The sequence below is a fragment of the Neovison vison genome, chromosome X (assembly GCF_020171115.1).
Source record: "Neovison vison isolate M4711 chromosome X, ASM_NN_V1, whole genome shotgun sequence".
Taxonomy (NCBI): Eukaryota; Metazoa; Chordata; class Mammalia; order Carnivora; family Mustelidae; genus Neogale; species Neogale vison.
Genome location: NC_058105.1, coordinates 103,521,715 through 103,543,380, shown reverse-complemented (window position 1 = coordinate 103,543,380; position 21,666 = coordinate 103,521,715). Strand labels below are relative to the sequence as shown.

Sequence of the window (21,666 nt, the reverse complement as noted above, 5' to 3'; positions counted from 1 at the left end):
ACTCTCTCCGTTTGACTTATTTCACTCAGCATAATCTCTTCCAGTCCCGTCCATGTTGCTACAAAAGTTGGGTATTCATTCTTTCTGATGGAGGCATAATACTCCATAGTGTATATGGACCACATCTTCCTTATCCATTCATCCGTTGAAGGGCATCTTGGTTCTTTCCATAGTTTGGCGACTGTGGCCATTGTTTTATGTTTCATAGTAAGCACTGATAAAGATATTTAATTCCTTTGGGGGTAAGTGATTTCGGTTTTTTGTTTTGTTTTGTTTTTTATTTTTGTTAAACTATAAGATTAAAAATCATGAAAATACATTAGAGGACAATCTGGGATATATACACACATTGACAACAAATATACAAATTGACAAATGAAAACAACTGCTTTAATTTACATTCACATTATGAAACCCCCACATTCATAAATCCAAGTATTTTCTAAAACTTTACGTGGAAGCTTATAGAATTTGTTATTGTGGTAAAACATAACATAATATGATATAAAACCTAGCATTTTAACCATATTTAAGTGCAATTCAGTGGCACTAAGTACAACCACATTGTTGTGCAACCATGTCCTCCATCCATCTTTGCAAATTTTCATCTTCCCACACTGAAATTCTGTACTCATTAAACAGTAACTCCCCATTCCCTTCTCCTCCAGCCCTTGGAAACTACTGTTCTACTTTCAGTGTCCAAGAATTTAGCTGTTCTAGATAACTCACGTAAATGGAATCCCACAACATTTGTCCTAAACTAAATGCTTAGTTTACCTCACATACGGTTTTTAAGGTACATCGATGTAACATGTGTCACAATTCTATTCTTTTCTAAGGCTAACTAATATTCAATTGTATGAGTATACTGCAACTTGCTTATCTACCAATGAATATATGAGATGTTTCTACCTTTGTTATTGTGAGTGATGCTGTTATAACCTTAAGTGTGTAAGTATCTGTTGGAGTTCCTCCTTTCAGCTCTTTTGGGTGTATACCAAGTAGGGGTGTTTCTGGGTCAGATGGTAATTCTATGGTTAGTATTTCTGGGGAACTGTCATGCTTTTTTCCACAGAGGCTCTACCATTTTACATTTCCACCAGAGATATACAAGAAGGGTTCCAATCACTCCACATCCTCACCAACACTTAATATTATATTTACCTTTTCTTAAATAGGCATCCTAAAGATGTGAAGTGGTATCACATTTGGATTTTTTTTTGCCTTCCCCTGATGATTAATGATGATGAGCATCTTTTTGTGGGCTCACTGGCCATCTGTATATGTACTTAGGAGAAATGTCTATTCAAAGTCCTTGGTCCATCTTTGATTTGGGCTGTCTGGTTCTTGTTGTTGAGTTGTTTGAGTCCTTTACCTATCCTAGATATTAATTCCTTTTCAGATGTATGATCTGTAAATAACTTCTCCTATTCCATGGTTTCCCTTTTCACCCTAAGAGTTTTTGATTTTGATGTAGTCCAATTGATATAATTGTTCTTTTGTTAACTGTGTTTTGGTGTCTTAGCCAAGAAATTTCAAAACTAAATCCAAGTCCTGAAGTTTTAACCCTATGTCTTCTTCTAAGAGTTTTATTGTTTAGGCTTTTAAATTCAGTTTTTTATCTATTTTACTTTTTCTCCCATGGTGTAATGCAAGATCTAACTTCATTATTTTGCATGTGGTATCCATTTCTCCCAATGCCATTTGCTGAAAACTGACACACCTCCAGTGAATAATCTTGGCAGCTTTGTTGAAAATTATTTGACCACATATGCTAGAGTGTCTTTCTGGGTTCTCTATTCTGCTTGTTTCTATGTCCATCTTTAAGTCTGTATTATATTGATTACTGGAACTTTTTAGTAAGTTTTAAAATCAGGAAAGTGTGAGTCCTGCAACTTTTTTCTTCCTCAAGATCTTGTGGGCTATTCTGGATTCCATGAGATTTTCCATAAATTTTAAGATGGACTTTTATATTTCTTCAAAAAATGCCATTCGAATTTTCATAAGGATTACACTGCAACTGCCGATCACTCTGAGTAGTACAAATGTCTAAACAATATTAAGTCCTTCAGTTTATGAAAGTAGGATGCTTTTCCACTTATTTATATCTTTAATTTCTTTCAGCAGCATTCTATAGTTTTCAGCATACCAATCTTCCACATCCTTGGTCAATTCCTAAGTTTTTTATTCTTTTTGATGCCATTTTAAATGGAATGTTTTTCTTAATTTCTTTATTTCTTTTCTGGACTGTTCATTATTAGTGTATAGAAACACAATTCATTTTTGCATACTGATTTTATATCCTGCAATCTTGCTGAATTTGTTATTGGCTCTACTAAATTTTTTTTTAGTGGAATCTGTCAGATTTTCTACATATAAGATCATGTTATCTGTAAAAATTACAGGATTTTTGCATACATTCTTTAAATGGTGATTTTCCAGAAGGTAATTTGGAATGCTAGCAAAGGGACATATAAAGGTTTGAATTCTCATAAGTCTTCTGTACTTGCTAGATTCAAGTCCATTGCCATATTAATACATATCATTAAATAAAACTCCAACACATTATAGGTACAGTAATAGGATTAAATTCACCTGGCTCCTAACCAAAAGCAACACCACTAATATTAAAATAAAATATCATTGTAATGAATTAGTAATATCATAATAATGGAAACTGAAGGCATTTAGAAATTCTTTTGACTTATTTGCATGTACATTCATACTAAGATTTCTCTTCTGAACAAGTAGCCACTTAAAGGGAACCCTAATGTTAGCTTTAGAAAAGATGTAGAAAAGAAGTAAAATATTGAACTTATAGTCAGCTGGCACAAGATTTTTTCATGCTCTCTTTTCTTTTACACTGCCTTTAGTCTACCTAATTTCATGAGTTCAATTCTTCACAAAAAATGATTCAGTCTGATTCTCCTTGTCATTGAGCATCATATTCCCAACTTCAGATGATCAAAAACCTTAGTTAAAGTCATCAAATTAAATGTCATTAAACAAGTTTACTTTTTCTCTAGCCTCATTGTCTCACTTCTGATGCTTATCTTCAATTTGGAGCATGGCTGTTCCTTATCCCCTCCTTTTAAGAGGCAGCCTAATGTACTGCAGCAAGAAAAGTCTGCAGCAAGCTGGGTTTAATTCCACATGGTATTTAATCAGAAACAAAGTATTTAATTATTTGGAGCACAAATTTCTCATCTGGAATATAAAGCTAATGCTATTTTACCAATAGGATTTTTATGAGGATTACAGTAAGTATTTTATAAAGTATTATGCAAATATTAGTTGTTACTGTCACAGAACCAGATGCTATTTAAAAAAAATAATTCATACACTGATACATATATGATATACATACATATACACATATTACGAATTATTATACATATTATATATATACACATATACATGTATATGTGTACTATTTGAGTATATTGAGTATCTGTTATTTGAGTATCTCATAAGCATCATATAGAAAAATAATTTTATTCCATTTCTAACAATGAACCAATGACTTATAAAACATTACATTAAAACCAAACTGCATAATGGTGATGTTAAGAAGTCAGTGCATAGTAATAGAACTTCTTTTGATGACACTATATTAATTTTACTCCAAGCACATGAAAGAAAAATTTGAATTCTCTGACTCGAACACTTGTCAACGAAACACTGTTGTTAGCATTTAATTCCCCATTCATATGTTGTGAAAGGAATCAGTATGGTTATCACAATTTAAAAATCAATAAAATTCATCATAAAATGTATCATATTTTGTACTTATTGTGTACTTAAGGATCCATGACACATACCTACCTTATTTTCATTTTTGGAATTACAACACCATTATAAACATATTTTTTCTTGACAAATAATTGACTTGGATGCATCTTTTCCTATTATTTATACAGGTAATTAAGCCTTATCTCCTCATTTATCAAAACACTAGGTAGTTTTACCTTTCAAACTGATAGTTCCTAACAATGGCAGAAACAGGTAGTCAGACAAGCAAACCTATTCTCCATCTTTTGGAGCATGAAACGTTCACTGAGAAGCAGCCACTCTGCCAGGTACTTAACATTTTCCTTACAATTAGTGTGGTCATATGCCTGTTTTGTCCACTGGAAAGCATCACATCTACAACAAAGCTTTTAAGAAACCACTCTGGCTTTTCTCTCTTCTCTTCCCATATTCACTAGTAGATCCAAAAGAAAATGATGACACAGCCCTTGGAGAAGGTGGAATCACAATAAAGAAAAGATGTGCCTGAATCAACCCTGGAACCGTATCAGTCACCAAAAAGAACACCTATATGAGACTAACACCTGAGCTATACATAAACTACTGTTTTAAGCCAGGGATATATCCTCATGTGTGTTTATATGTTATAGTAGCCATGTTACTCTAGCTAATACAGTAATAGTAACAATCATACTCTGTACCTGCTGATTGCAATAAAGTATTCAAAATCTGGTTGCATCAGGTCATCTGGTGTAAAACGTTGGAAGAGATAGAGCTGATGAATAAAGAGTTGGTGTCACATCATAGTCTGCGGGATGAAAGCATGTCAGCCAAATAATACATTCTAGTTTTATCAATAAATTGAGAAAATACTACTACCCAGTCAAAGTTAGAATATTAGAAGGTTTATGATATATGTGGCATTTTCCATTTGAAATACAAACCAGTTTCGTGGATAGGTCGTATTTAGAGGCCAGGACAGTGACAAATCTTAAAAAACAATACTGGAATATATAGTCATTATCAATAAACTCTTAGTACCAAGCATGTAAGAAGTGCCAAACTAAGTGACTTTTGTAGTATACAAGCATGGAGTAAATCCTTTTGTGGCTCAGGAACATGTGATCCTGGTATAACTGGAAATTAGTTTGATAATGGGTACAGAACACATTTTGAGAAGCAATAAATGCTAGGCATAGAATACTAGATTTTATTTAGTAGGAAAATGGGATTTTATGAGTGGGAGAATGACATGCTCAGATTTGATATTTTCAAAATTACTATACACTAAGTATGGTAGCATATGGACAATGGTTTGAAGGAAAGAAATTAGAGACTGGGAGACTAGCTAAGAGGCTACTTCAAGGATCCAGGCAGCAAGTTTCCTAGGTCATCGGGCAGAGTATAACATTTAAAGCCACTCCCTCTAGTATTGATATTCAGAATAAGAAACTTTCTATTTACAACGATCTAATACTCATAAGTTAGTATCAAAAGTATACAATAGGTTCTTAGATATAAAAAGGAGATTTACTTCTTGGCACTTTCTCTGCTTGATGATTGATTGACATGTTATTTTTATTTTTTATAACCCACATATATTCAATGTAGCTAATTCCTAAAGCAATATAAAGATATCAATCACATAATGAATTACATGAAATTAAATATATTTGTACAATACAAAATAAACATTTGAGATAGTATAATGACTCTCACACTAATTCATTTATTCATTCATTAATTTAATTTTCATTAAATATTGAGTTCCGACAGCTTCAGGCTTTGGAAATACAATAGTGGAGGAAATACATAATGTTCTTGCCCTACGAAGTTTAAATTTGAGGATTAGAAGTAAAAATAAAGATAGACAAACATACAGAATCAAGTCATGGAAAGTGCTATGAAGAAAAATAGAATAAAGAGACAGAAAATGAAAAGGTTGAAGGAATTGCTTCTATTTTAGAGGATTTACAGAGAAGGTCTTTCAACAAAAGTGACATTTAGAAATAAAATTCAATAACATGAACAGTTGAGTCCTGTGATGACTCTCTGGGGGATTAAAAAAAAAAAATTCCATACTAGAGGATCAGCAAGTGCAAAGGCCCTGAGGCAGGACCTTTCCTGGCACTTGGCTCCCAGTGAGGCTGGATCTGAGTGTGAAGTGAACTAATGGAGAACATATCATTAGCTCATGCAATATTCATTTGGATTAAAAGTTACTTTAATGTAAATTGAATTAGCTTTATCTCCAGTGAAGCACTTTGCAGAGACCACAAATCTTCTTGGCCTACATCTAAGCATCCTTTGGCGGATTCACATTCCTGTAATTGTGAAACCATGTGAAAATGGAGAGGGGGTCATTCCCATTCAGTGATTGTGCTAGCCTTAGAAAAACTAAAACAGAGTAGGTAAATGAGAACATGTCACACATAAGGTCTGACTGTCAAAGACAGGAAAAAAATAATAGCCACTACAACGCTATCAATCGAAGCTGATGTCTAAAGTTTTTAGCTAACGACATAATAAATGTTATCTCATCTATGAAGAATTCCCTAATTCTCATCTCCCTTCACAGAGACACAGACACACACACACACACACACACACACACACACCCCTAAACCAAAACCCATTCCTATTGTGTTTCCATAGTGCTTGGCACATACCACCCTATATCAAGGGTTGCAGCTGTCTTCCCAATAGTTTCACAATGCCTGGCTCATAGAACGTACATTATAATAGTTTGCTGAATGGAACCAAAAAACATTCCCTGTGATGACTCTCTGATCTGTAAGAATTTCTGTATTACATTTGCTCTTTCAGTGGTTGACAACTTTAGGACTAGAGACACAATAATGTAAGCAACAAGCTCATATTATTAAAAATACTAGTTTATCAGAAATAGGAGGCTTTCATTTAATCTCTAAGGTTGATATATTATTCTTCAGATTTAACTCAAGACTTAAACATAGCCCAGAAATTAAATAAAACAATTCCAGGTCTAATGTATATGAGAACAATGAATTCATCTCAAGTTCCCCCTAACTAGGCCAATAATTCTCTGATATTCCCAGTGATTTTTATCATACCCAGTGATGAGATTAGTAAGAGAAAAAACTAAAACTGGTCTGGGAGAACACAGAACGGAAAGACAGGAATAGAGGAGACCTTCAGAATCTAACTGATGAGGGCTCTGGTTGGCCATTTGTAATTTGCTATGGTAAATCACTAGCTCTTCCCTAAAGCAGATACTGCTGCAAAAAAAGTGTCTGATTCTTCCCTGAGATCATTTAAGTAGCTCTTTGCTACATTCTTTAATGCCATTATTAATTGATGGCATATTCTACTATATGCATTCCTTATACCCCCTAAGATAGATTTCCTTTTTATGGCCTATTGGCCCAACTGCTAATTTAATATAAGACATTAATAATAGAAATAAATTATACAACTCCATTTCCTAACCTTTTCTACCAGCTTTTTACAAGAGGGGAAACAGAAATTTAATTAAAAGAAATATAAACATCATTTTAAAAAATCAGAAATAGCATGAATAATAATAGCTAGCCCTTACTGACACTTATACTATTACAAGTATTTCACAGACATTAGCCCATTTATTATTAGTGACCAAATTTCACAGATGAGGAAATGGAGGCACCAACTGGTCATGTAATTGCTGTAATTGCTTACAGCCAGTAAGAAGCACAGAGCCAGGATTCAAAGAAACACAGTGCTGATTTAGAGGCCATGCTCTTAACTTCTACACATAGAGTGCTACTACTGTAGTAAGTCATTCTAAATGGAGAACTAAGAAGAGGAGAATTTCTCACTGGGTGTGAGCTAAGTTATCACTCTAATCCATTTCTGTAACCAAAGAATTAATACAGAAAGCTCTACAAACTGAGACCCAATAGAGCCCCTTATGTCAAACAGTACTTATGTCAAACAGTACTAGGGTCTAGGGTGACAACCCAGGAGGGGGAGCATAAACAGTGTCGTAAGGTAAACCCTCAACTTGCAAAACATGTTCAAGTTCAAATAGTTTCCCAGTGACTTGTTCAGTCCCACACGTTCCCAGATAACACCAAATCCCATAAAAGCAACCCACCTCCTTAGCCCATCTGACCAGTCTCTGCCCAGACCACCTACAGCCTATAAAATTCTGTAAGTACCCTTCCCTGATGCTCCTCTCTTGGCAGGCTATAAAGAGTCTTTGAAAGTGGTGTTCTCCTTTGCTCAATAAATCACAAGTTCTGTTTCAGGTGATAATCACTTTTCCCTGGAGGATTCTGTGGGCCTTTCTACACTAAACTAAACCTAGAATTGAGTAAAAGTTTGGAGTTTGTAGTAGTTGAAGGAAATGGTCCATTATTAGATGGGGTGCATTTTCCTTTCTTTCATTTTCCTTTTTTACTTCCTCATGAGTGGTGTTTGTTAGTTTTCAATGTTCAATTTTCTGAGTAACTCCACTTTTAAAAAGGACGCATCTGGTCTGCTCCCACAATATGTCAATATCCCCATACCTGAGCTCTTTTTCTATCTAGAGTTTAATTCCATTCAAATTACCTCACTGGGCTTTAGTTTATACTTGCAATATGTGACATTATGATATGGGTCCCATCCTTGAACCAAGGAAATATAAGATTGTCAATGGGAAATACATGAAGTGGTAAAGAACATAGCAAGGTCAATTTAAGATGATACAACCATCAGAAAATGGGTGAAGGTTAAAGACGTCTTCTACTCCTTAGCAGGAAAATGGCCTTCTAGTAGGTAAGGGTTCAAATTTGTGATTAAAAGATACTTATCTACTTCACTTTGATAAAATAACATTAAAATAACTTCAATAATGTAATTAGCATTTCCTACATACCCTCTCACACGAGTCATGGGACTAAACCCTGAGGGAAAGAGAACAATTTCTAAGACACAACTTCTCCTTAAAGCTGTTTAAGTCCACAGCAAATTACACTAAAACACTAATTCCAAGCACATTTTGAGTTAATCTGGATTTATTTTTTCAGAGGAGTTCTTTGAGTTAGTGTACTGACTAATGCAAAATAAATTGTTTCATGTACAATGAGGAATTGTTCCCCAAGCTTCCTATTTATGAAACCTCAAAGCTAAACCACTGATCTTCTAAAATGCTTAATTATCTAAACAAAGTACATAAACTCATCCAACCAAAAATATGCTTGTGCATGAAGATGATGTTTTATGGTTATAAAAAGCCACACAAATATATTATGAAATTAGAAACACATTATATTGTGTTGTATTCACTGATAAACTGAATAAGCTAAATAGGTCATAAAAACGTATATCCAGTTTTATAGGGCACAAGATTTAACAGAGCAGCATAAACTCTTCTCTTTACTTTATTATTTTTACAGTAATTAAAAGTAAGCAACAAGCCCCCCAATTATCTGAGTAATTAGACTGTCTCAATTAAGAATGAATGCTGATAAGATTAGCTAGATTTCTAGGTCACTTTATTTTGCATCATTATTAATTTATCCAGGTCAGAATCTTACAGCAGCACTGTGGACTAGACAGGGAGTACTTAGTAGTTAAGTTTGAGGCTTTTTTAGGGAGAAAATCCTATCAATCTGGGGAATTAAAGGGAGGGCGCTTTTAAAATAATTAGGACAGTGACTAATGTATTCTAGAACACATGATTTTTTGAGTGCAAAACACTCAGTAAATATTAATCGTTATTATATTATCAAAATGTGCTTTAAGCATGCAATCCCAGAAAACTTACTATCAAATAAAAAGAAATGTTTAAGATTGTTTATGATAGAAATTAAAATTTTTCTCATGGATTCTTATTCTTCTTGTTAATCATATTATGGTTTTATTCATTTGGGGGAAATGACATTTCCTATCAGATGGGAAGAGTAAGTAAAAACAAGAATTCTGAATTTAAATTTTTTTAAAATTTTTTTTTTTTAAGATTTTATTCATTGGGGCGCCTGAGTGGCTCAGTGGGTTAAGCCGCTGCCTTCGGCTCAGGTCATGATCCCAGAGTCCTGGGATCGAGTCCCGCATCGGGCTCTCCGCTAAGCGGAGAGCCTGCTTTCCTCTCTCTCTCTCTCTTTCTGCCTGCCTCTCTGCCTACTTGTGATCTCTCTCTGTCAAATAAATAAATAAAATCTTAAAAAAAAACAGATTTTATTCATTTATCTGACAGACAGAGATCACAAGTAGGCAGAGAGGCAGGCAGAGAGAGAGAGAGAGGAGGAAGCAAGCTCCCCGCCAAGCAGGGAGCCCGATGCGGGACTCGATCCCAGGACCCCGAGATCATGACCCGAGCCGAAGGCAGCGGCTTAACCCACTGAGCCACCCAGGCGCCCCAAGAATTCTGAATTTAAAAGGACTTTAGGAAAGTGGTTTTCCAAAAGAAATGGAGAAATTTCAAACTTCCAGGGGAGATTATCCCTTCTTACTGGGCAAACCTTCACCTTTTCAATCAGCATTTGGATATGCAAATGCAAAGCAAAGACTTTTTTTGCAAAGGAGAAATTTCAGATGCTTCCCCAGAGAACCAAACTGTTTTTCATGCTCATATAAAGGTCTGTTTTAAGGATGGGAGCAGTTACATTCTGCAAATAGCTTTATTTGATAAAGACTTTATTTCCAGTGTGGAATTAGACATCCTTATGCCCTGTATATATTTTGCTCAATTTTGGGTGTTGAGGGGTGGGGTTGGTAGTGAACGGTGTGTGCACATAACTATACAGTCATGTATGTGTGCATGACTGTGTAAGAATACAAAAAGTGATGCCAGTGAGCATTCTGGAAGGAGATCTGCATCTGACCATTACTACGAAAAAAGACCTGGGTTTGATGTAATCCAACATAGGTCAGGGAGTTGATGCTGCTAATAAAAATTGAATAATCCAGAATATATGGGCTATAATGACTATTGCACATTGATACAATTGTCATAGGATACTATCAGCTCAGAGATGCAGAATAGTTTCCCCTGAAGAGAGTAATAAATCTAAGTGCCAATCATCCTTCCAAATAGTGGATTTTAGGGGCGCCTGGGTGGCTCAGTGGGTTAGGCCGCTGCCTTCAGCTCAGGTCATGATCTCGGGGTCCTGGGATCGAGTCCCGCATCGGGCTCTCTGCTCAGCAGGGAGCCTGCTTCCCTTCCTCTCTCTCTCTGCCTGCCTCTCCGTCTACTTGTGATTTCTCTCTGTCAAATAAATAAATAAAATCTTAAAAAAAATAGTGGATTTTAGGGGCATCTGGGTGGCTCAGCCATTAACCATCTGTCTTCAGCTCAGGTCATGATCCCAGGGCCCTGGGATCCAGCCCCACATCTGGTTCCCTCCTCAGTGGGGAGCCTGCTTCTCCCTCTCCCACTCCCCCTGCTTATGTTCCCTCTCTCACTGTGTTTCTCTCTGTCAAATAAATAAATAAAATCTTAAAAAATAGTGGATTTTGGCAAAATAAATAAGGTCTAGAGTGAGGGGAAAAGCTTCTGTCTTGGTACCCCCCGTGATTTCAGTCCTATGGAGGTGAGCACTGCCGGATGACTCCCACTGAGAGGAGTTCAGCCGGCCCCAAAACTAGATGGGTAGCACAATAAACAAGCTAAGCCAAGATTTGGACAGCAGAAAACCCTAAGGAAGCCAGATTAATTTTCAATTGCTGCTTTAACAAATTCCCAAAAAGTTCATGGGTTAAAACAATAGACATATATTCTCTTATAATTAAGTAGTTTAGTCTGCCTGGTTCTCAAGACGCTAAATCAAGCGTCCACAAGGCAGCTGTTCTCTGAAGGCTCTAGGAGTGAGACACTTTCTTTGCCTCTTCTAGCTCTCAGAGGACTCCCATATCCCTTGGCCCACTGGCCTCTTCCTACACCTTCAAAGCTAGCAACAGAGGGTATAGTTTTTTGGTTTTTGTTTTTTGTTTTTTCAGATTTTATTCACTTATTTGAGAGAGAGCAAAAGAGAGAGGAAGGAGGGGGAGAGGCAGAGGGAGAGGGAGAGGGAGAAGCAGACTCCCCACTGAGCTGGGAGCCTGACATGGGGCTCCATCCCAGAACCTGGAGATCATGACCTTATCCTAAGGCAGACAGAAGCTTAACCGACTGAGCCACCCAGGTGCCCCAAAGCTGTAGTCTTTCTCAAAGTGCATTACTCTGACCTACTCTTCTGCTTCTCTCTTCTGCTTTTAAGTATCTACACGACTGCATAGGGCCCATTCAGATAATCCAGAAAATCTCCCTATTCTAAAGTCTGCTTAATTAACAAACTTAATTCCATCTGCCACCTTAGTTCTTCATTGTCATGTAACAGACTATATTCATAGCTTCTAGGGATTAGGACATGGACATCTTTGGGAAGCCACTATTCTACTGACCACAAAGAGGCTTAAACCTTCAGACTCAAAAATAAAACTCATTTAGTAACCTGGTTTTCACTTGGTCTGTGATGAAATTCTGTGCTAACGTCCCTATATATTCAATATCTTTACAGTCACCAATTATTTTTGTTAAATGGCTATTGTAGTAAATTTGACTAAATTTAAATAGATATGTTAAACCAATCAGTGATATAGTAATTATTTTATTATTCCACTCATAGGTGGCACAGCAGCTCAGTAAGTCCCAAATGAAAGTCGTCCTATTCCTCTTCACTCATTATTGACATAACTTCACACAAGGAAATCACTATCGGTTGGGAACCATGAAAAATATTGTTCAGACATAGTGACACATAACATCTGTATTCATTTGCCATTGCTTTCTTCATAAAGATTATTTGATAGCTGCAGCCTTTGTTGTTTTTTGTTGCATATTCCGTTTCCATGTGATTTTAAAAATCTTTAACAAATGATCTACGTACTCAAGTATCTTTTTTTTATCATGAGACTTTTGACATTTTTTAAAGTTACCTTCTGAAATAAAAATATTCACAGATTTCATAGATTATTTATCTCCCATTCAAACAGAGTTGTGAGAAAACATTTCAATTATAATTACACATCTCAATTTGTATTTCAGTTTAAATATGTGGTCACTTATATTTTATCTAAAAAATTACTTGTTATGTTATCTTCTCCTTTACAAGCACCACATAATTTTTTTCATATAAATCATGATCTGTATATTTATATAGCTCTCTCCACAGAGTGTATGCACTGACCTAAAAAGTAATGTGGTGTGTATTGTTTTAAGTGTACACAGTAATAATAAAATCCAATGAGACAAAAATATGTTTTACATTTCTAATTGGAATAATCTTTATTATAGAAATTACCAAAAGGATTTTTATAAAATTATATGATCCACATAGAAAGTATTCCAGCAACATTCTTATTCTCATATTATCTCTATCTCAATCTTTCTTTAATCCTTATCGCTATCAACTTCTCTACCACAGACAATCACTTAATCCCTTCTGTGAGATGATGTGCTATTATTTCTTTTCAGATAAACTCGATTTGTTATAATAGGTTATCCCACAATACTGAATATGATTATCATTTAGTTTAGCAATAAATTATTTTACTATTTCTTAAGACCAGCAAGCAGCTTCTTGTAAATCAAAGCTAAGGTCTTCAGTTTAGCATATGTCTTCAATTTAGCACATGTAATATCTTAACTTTTAAGATCACCTTTACCAGTATTCTTTTATTTCAATGAAAATCATCAGGAAGACTTTTTCCAGCTTAAACAGACAGTGAAAGAGCCAATGAGAAGAAGCAACATGTGAGGCAGAACAACTCCAATACTGAGACACTGACCATAAAGTCACTTCTTAATATTATGAATTCCCGGTATTCATCAGTGAATTTAACCTATCGGCCTGATGATCAAGCCTGCTTAGAACTCTAAAATCCTGAATTAGTCTTTGTACACATTACCAGGCTTCCCTCCATCACGCCTTCAACAAACATTTATTGTGCACCCAGCTAAAAAGGAGACACTCTCTGAGGCTCCTGGAGTTCATCTGTGAACATGAATGAGTCCTGCACATGAGGAAGTCACCATCTGTGAGTTGGCTGGACAAGTCTACAACTAGCAACAGTATTAAGATAAACCAGCAGGATACAGTAGGAACAAACTCCACCAGAATATAAATCGGAATTAATTCTTCCTAGAGAGCTAAGGAGTTTGACATTACATTGTATATCACTGACAAAAGGTTAAACAAGAGAAGGTCAATGTTCTTGTTTACTTTGGTATGAAAAAAAAAAGCGAGAAAACCATCAGCAATGGAACAGATTTTGAAGACAAAAATCAATGATTCTTGCATAGCATATTCTAATAGAGTGATGTCTTATTCTTAGGTCCATATATGTAACTCAAATATACTTGGAATACTGTAGGTACTAAATAAGGATGCATCATGTGATTCTATGGAGAGTAAACTGTAGCACCAATTTGCTCCTAGCTACCCCAGTCCTCCTTGTGTTCCTAATTCTTTGGAATGTGTCAGTCCTCTACTGTGTAATCAAATTTCTGGTGTGTATGTACCTGCCTTGCTTCTCTTATTCTATCTCTCCATGCATCAGTGGAATTGCCCCACAAGTGTACATATGTACGTACACAGACACACAGACACACACACAGACACACAGACACACACACACACACAATAAGGCACTACCACTGCTTACTTCACCTAAATCAGAGATCAAACTAAAATACAGACAGAAACACACACTGACAATTTTAAGATATGGGAAAAGATCACCTGAACCATTCTTGAAAGAAACAAAATTATATATGTCTGCTCTACTTTTTCTTTATTCCCCAAATATATGGTATTCTCCTGAGAGAATAGCAAGATGCCTTGATATCTTAATACTGTCACTATTCATGTGCACTCCCAAAAAGAAAGTTAGGAAGTTATTAGTGTCATGTGCTGAATTCCGGTTTGATCTAAATATTAAATAGCAGCATGGTAATTTTTTTCCAGATTAAAAACCAATTCTGAACATATTCTAACGAAAATCATGAAAATGATCATTTTTCTAAGGTACCTTATATAGAAGACAAATAATTTCACAGGCCATGCTATCCTTTAGCAGTTTTTAATGAAAAATATTTCTTTTCTCACATATGCATTATATATTCTGATTAAAAACCACGAGAACAGCAAAGCAAAAAGGCTGACTTCAAATGCAATGTGCATGATACGAAATAACATCAAGACAAATTTAAAACAAAAGATTAAGAATGATTTGAACATGTATCTAGGACCAATGAAACATGCTATTTTGATCCTGCTTCAACTTCCAAAGTGCGTAATCTTTTGGGGGCTCAGCTTATTCAGCTGTGAAGGGCAGATGAAAGAAAAGCATTCCGGACTATCAGAACAGCAAGTTTCTGGGCCTGAATAGTGTAGTATCACTTGGGATACTGTGTACAAAAGGGACTGGAGGTAAAGCCAGAACAGAGCGGGGCCGGCAGTTCACAACCCTTCCTGTGGTCAAGGAAAGAGATGAGAATGGCTTGAACTAGGGTGGTGGCTGTAAAGGTGGAGAGATACCAAAGGCTTACAAAGAGACTCTGAAAGGGTAACCCACAAGGCACTGTGATGGAGTTAAATTTCAGGCTGACAGATTGGGGAATCAAGGATGATGTGCAGGTTCTGCTTTGAGCAACTGAGTGAATAGATGATGGCATCACTGACCAGTCAAGGGACAACTGGAAGAGGCTATCTCGATGAAGACATTTGTTCAAATGATCACTCTGTTGAGAAGTATAAGCTAATGACACAGAATAGCTGCCTAAGAATTTCAGATACGGTTTATACTCAGATATGGTTTACATTAAAATTACATTTGAAACGACCTTAAATTTCAAGGCAATAAATTGATGGGATATTTTATTATAAATAGCTCTAATACTTCATTTTCTCTATGTTTAGAGCTGTTTAAATTACCAGCTTAAGGTAATTTAAAAGACTGATTTATTACTACAAAGCTTCCTGATCCATTCCTTTAAAGTCAATGCAGACGTGGTTGATTCATGGGCGAAAAAGAAACACCCTGAACTCATCCATGTGTTTGGAGGACAAATTAAATCATCTTTTAAATAGCCCCAGGATGGTTTCAGTCATTAAAGAGCAGAAGGCTAATAAAACAACTGTTCCTACTAAATCGTTTTCTGAGTTTTACAAGTAGATGTCCTCCCTTATATATTTTATTGGCAATATATGTTATCGTTATAGAGAAGCAGCTTTTCTATAGCTCTCAAAAAGGTTAAGAACCTGAGGTGTATTACAGGCCAATTTCTCTTGTAAATGTTCACTTAAAATAGTTTAAGGAGTTTTTCTTGTGTTGGAGGTGATTTATTGTACTAGGTTTAACTTAAAAATGCACTATTCAGGGGCACCTGGGTGGCTCAGTGGGTTAAGCGTCTGCCTTCAGCTCAGGTCATGATCCTAGCGTCCTGAGATGAAGCCCCGCATCAGGTGGGCTCCCTGCTCAGTGGGGAGCCTGCTTCTCCCTCTCTCTCCACCTCTCCCCTCCACTTGCCCTCTCTCTCGAATAAATAAAATCTTTCTAAAAAATGTACTATTCAAACTTATGTATGTCTGTGTGTATGTGCACATGTGTGGATTTACAATGACTATTGTTCCAAAGAATACCTTTAAAGCTGAATGAGAAAATCCAGAACTTTTTATTAGAAATCACATACGTTAAAAAGAAAGCAATGACTACCAAAGCTTATTGAAAATGGTGATGAAATTTATTATTTAAGAAATCAATGGATTTTGAAAGAAATAAGAAAATAGAATAGCAGGTTAGCTACCTGCTCCAAATCCCCTTCACTATATATAGATTTATGTATTTAAGTCCTGTGAATAAAATTAGGGAAGCAGAGTAAGGACAACCATACAGACGGTTTTGCTTTATTTAACATCTAAAAGATTATGACACATCCACATTTTCACTTGGCATAAACTGTTGGTCTTTGACTAGAAGGGGAAACCCTTCCCAAACAGGTTCCATACTTTTCAAAATATTCTACTACAGGTTAATTAATTTGTGGGGATCAGATCACATTTTGTCATGAACAATAGTTATCCAAGTACTAGCTTATTGGCTGATACTAAATTGTCGATTCCTTGGAAGACTACGTCTTTTTCTTTTTGATGTGTTTGAAGTAGAGAACACTTTTTCTTACATAAAGTTGTCAATCAATAGGTGCTTGATGAATTAAAAATGAATTTATACTTCATAAAATAATGACCCTGAGGCAAAAAAATTTAAAAAGCTTTTTTAGTGTCTGAAACAAATTACAATAACAGAATTAGAAGTAGGAGCTAAAAATTTTCTGGGTTATTACTGGTGTGGTTAAAGGCCCCCATACACACACACCCACTGGAAAAAAAAATCAAAGTGTATCTAGCCAACTGTCTAACATTTGTGCTCTACAAATTCTTTTTTTTGGTGGGGGGGGTGTAATCTATATGCATTCTATTCAGTAAAAGACACATTAGCTAAAATAATACTACTCTATAATAATGATGAAATTTGGCTTATCTAAGTAACCAATGTTTAGGTTCTGATAATAAATTCTAATTTTAAAAGTTTCCATTCCTTCTGCAAGATTGGAGTTCTCAGAAATATTATGGCTATTCAGTGCCTCTTGATCAATCTGAAGAAAGATTACTTTAAACAAATGAGAACATTCTTTCAAGCGCGAGTTACCTCAGACTGCCATTTTCCCCACTGGTATATATTAAGATTAAAGTGAAGAAGAAGAGAGGAATTATCTTCTTTCATTCTGCAATATTTTTTTTTTTGCTTAAAATATGTTTCCACTTACTATGAATACACAGATACTATCATTTAATAGAAAATTCAAATCAAATCTTACTGAAATCTTGCTACAACTAATATTTTAAACAAGCAAATTAACTTAAGCTATAAAAATTCAAAGATTAATTTCTTATCTCCTAGTTCCTTAATATTTTGTATTTTGTGATTTATTTTTTCTTATTTTTTACATGCAGTGCTTATATGCTTTGATGGAAGAAAAGGTGGAACTCTAATAAATACTACAGAGGAAATTACATGCAGTTATTTAATTTTTATGTGGGAGCTTAAATCTTATCTTTATATTTATTCATTAAATTTGGAAATGGGTAGGATTTCCCCTTAGTTCTAGCCTTTTTTAACTTGGCTCCTGTACCAACTTTCTCTAAATACCTAAGTGCTCAAAGATCCCTATTTTCTAGACTAGTCCCTCTCTATCTCCTGTTAGCTCTTGGACTCCCTTTAACAACAATAACAATATCATAGTCAACTCTTATGTATTAGGTGACATGAGGTACATTTACCAAGGTCTTCCCCATGTTCTTCTGCCCAATGGATGGTATTAATTTTGTAATCATTTTTCAAACTAACCTCTACACCCAACATGGGGCTCAAACTCATGACCTGAGATCAAGATCTGTACGCTCTATTGATGGAGTCAGCCAGGCACCCCTGAATAGTACTAATTTTAAGTAAAATGAAATGGTTGCTCAGAGATCTCAAAAGATCTGCTTTCCCTGAGGTGTGTGTATATTCATTCCACTTTGAATGCTTTCACCTAAAGTGTCTCTACTGATAAAATATTAATGAAACAGGGTTTTATTTTAATATTTTATTTATTTTTGAAAAAGAGAGAAAGACACACAGAGAGAGAGAGAGAGAATGTGCACAAGCCCAGGGGAAGGCAGAGGGAGAGGAACAAAGAGAATCCCAAGCCGACTCGCACTGAGCACAGAGCCACACATGGGGCTTGATTTCAGAACCCTGAGATCATGACCTGAACCAAAATCAAGAGACAACCTCTTAATCAACTGAGCCACCCAGGTGCCCTCAATGGAACAGTTTTTACAGACTTTTCCAAGGTGTTCACTTACCCAAGAGATTCTCTACAGACCCAAATTCTCAATTGGCCCAAATTAAAAAAAAAAAAAAATCCATGCAAAGAAATGCGCCATACAGAGAAACTTATACATTCAGGCCTAGGTAAAACGTACCTTTTTACTTAGTCCTTGTTAAGATATAACCTTCTCTCTCTATTGTATTTATTTATTTTTGTTAATCCATATACCAGACATTTGCATCTACTTAAGAGATGTTCACATCACAAGCTGATTGAGCAAATACATGAGAAAGTGAGATAGTTTGGCATATCTTACGTGAAGTCTTTGCTATGTCTGGAATTAACCAAGAAAGACAATAGAAGGGAATATATTCATAACTGGTTATTATTTCCTTTTGATAACTTTAGTGTGACTTAGATAATATCCCAAACTTGCAAGATTTGTAAACACCTTTGCACTTTGATTAATTATTTATTCTCTGAGGGAGACATTGTGGTAAAAAGAATACAGTGTCTCTCTTCGTCTAGCTCTGGTTTGCGTGACTTTTGCATTTGTTTCCAGTACATTTGGAATCAATGGATTGATGCCCATCCATTTTAAAACAAACACAATTAGCCTTATAATAAAGTAAGTAACTTTTCAATCAGTGCAAAGGAAAACCTTTAGGGAAGAGGACAGAAATATTCTGCAGTACAATTACTTTCTGTAGTAGCTATAAGCAGGAAATCTCAACTTCAACTCACTAGCTAAGGGACGTGGGCAAGTTACTAAAACTCTTTTTAGTTATAAACAGCCATAGTAATAGTGTTCAGGCCCTAGGGCTGTTGTGGGGATAAAATGAATTTATACCTATAAAGTGTTAATTACTGTGCCCAGTGCTTATAAATTTTCAGTAAATATTACACCAAATCACATCGACATTTCTGTACAAATGCTACTCTTGGTTTCAGAAGATAAGAAATTTTCTGAAATTTTTGGGAACCAGTTCAACCACCCACATAATGTTAAATAAAGTTATGGTTGCAGAAGAAAACTCCTTATATTTTCACAAGTGTGCTCATTAGTGTCTCACAAATACTATGACAGTTATAAGAATAAGGTATTATAATTATAAACCAGCCTTCAGGAGACTTGTTAGAAATCTTCAGTAAACTGTGACTCTGTGTGTGTGTGTGTGTGTGTGTGTGTGAGCATGCATGTGTGTAATTCGAGTCTATGGTGGAGTATTATACTCTGGAGCTTAATAATGTCAAGGACTACCACCCAGAAATCCAGCTGTGAACCAGCAATATGCCTCAGATCAGGAAACTGTAAAAAGTTGGAAGGTCACAGGGAGAACAGTAAGATTTTAAATGGGAAATTATTTAAGAGAGTCAGCATTTATCCCATGTGCAAGCAAGATAATTAGAAAGATCAGCTCCCTCTAATTAAGATAATTTATAGAATAGAAAGGGAAATAACATTTAATTTCTGCAGTATTCCAGGCACTTGACATATGTTTTAGCTACTGTTTCTGAAGGCATATTAGAAGCTCAATACTTGATAGGTGTTACTTAACTTAATCCTTGAAGTAACGATTATGTATGAGGTATGAGGTATGAGGTAGATATAAGTGACTCTACTTTGAACATGAGCAAAACAGAGGTTCAGAATATTTCCCTGTGCCATTTAACTAATTAAAAGGAAAACAGGGGGCTCCTGGTGGCTCAGTCAGTTGGGCATCCACCTTCAGCTCAGGTCATGATCCGGGGAGTCTTGGGATCAAACCCTGCATCAGGATGCCTACTGAGGAGGAAGTCTGATTGTGATTCTCTCCCTCTGCCCCTCCCCCTGCTTGCTCGCTCTCTCTCTCTCTCTCTCAGATAAATAAATAAGACAAAAAATAAATAAAGGCAAAACAGGATTTCAACCCAAGGTTATTTGTCTCTATGAATAAAAAGCTAAAATCAAGGCTGGGCTAATAATGTAAACTTGCCTGGAAAAAATGACCAATGAATCCTATTTTCTTATAATTATGGAGTGAAGATAATTGTGGAATGTTGTGTCTCTTTTGTTTGCTAGGTACAGCTACATTTAGACTAGTGGGGTAGAGCAGGAGCTATGGAGTGATACACTGGCCTTCATCTCCTGTGACTAGAATGATATTAAATATTGGTGCGAAGACAAGGCTACAGCTTCTTTACAGCAAGTGGTCCACCGTGACCAAGGATCTCCTCACCATATGCACCCCATTTGCATGAAGGGCACGTGTGCATACTTTAGTTGCTTCTGGGCCACCAATGACATAAAGATTTCATGCCAGCATAGTCCCTGCCTTCTATCTTTCTATAGAGCTAAGTAAATGTAGTATTAGATTAAATTTTATTGCATCTGTGAGTATAATTACCAATTTGATCCCCTCACAACTAAAGTGACACTACAGGCTATAGTGACTGTTGTATTCTGTCATTAAAAGTCATATATCTGGCTGAAATACAGGCTGCTTAGCAAAACTAATCCTAGATAAATGGCTTGTGATGACAGCTAACCTATTTGTGGCATTAATATCAGATATTATGAAGTTAACTAAAGCCCTTTGCTTCTTTTAAATATATTCATAGGATCACAAACTTATATTCTGAAAAAAAAAGCTATTTTGCTGCCATTTAAATTTTTTTTCTTTCATTATCCTTTAGTTAATATTGGTAATTCCTCTGGAATAAAAGGCTCTATCATCATTATCAGCTGTGCCTGTGAAAGAAATAGGTACTGGTTGGAAAAGAGGTCACCAAAATCCTGATGATAGGGCACAGGGTATTAGTTAGGATCAAAGGGAGAAAGGAAAAGAAGAAAGGAAAAATATATAAAAGGATGAAGAGTCAAGGACTACCTCCACACAGAGGTTTTCCTAGAGGACCCTTTGGTGGCGTCAGTGCTTGAAAGTGAGCAGCATTCCAACACAAACACGTCTGTGAAGTAATAAACAGAAGGAAGGATGGAGGGAGAAACAGAGAGCTGTGTGGACAGGAGATAAGGCAAGTACCTTAATCCTAAAGCAAAGGTTTTGGTAGTCAGT

General features: G+C 35.8%; 1 protein-coding gene across 7 annotated transcripts in view; it reads right to left on the bottom strand.

The window, feature by feature from the left end:
• The window catches only part of DMD (dystrophin), a 1,990,807-nt gene that overhangs the window by 1,647,682 nt on the left and 321,459 nt on the right, over window positions 1-21,666 (bottom strand). The gene's annotated exons all lie outside the window — the stretch shown is intronic.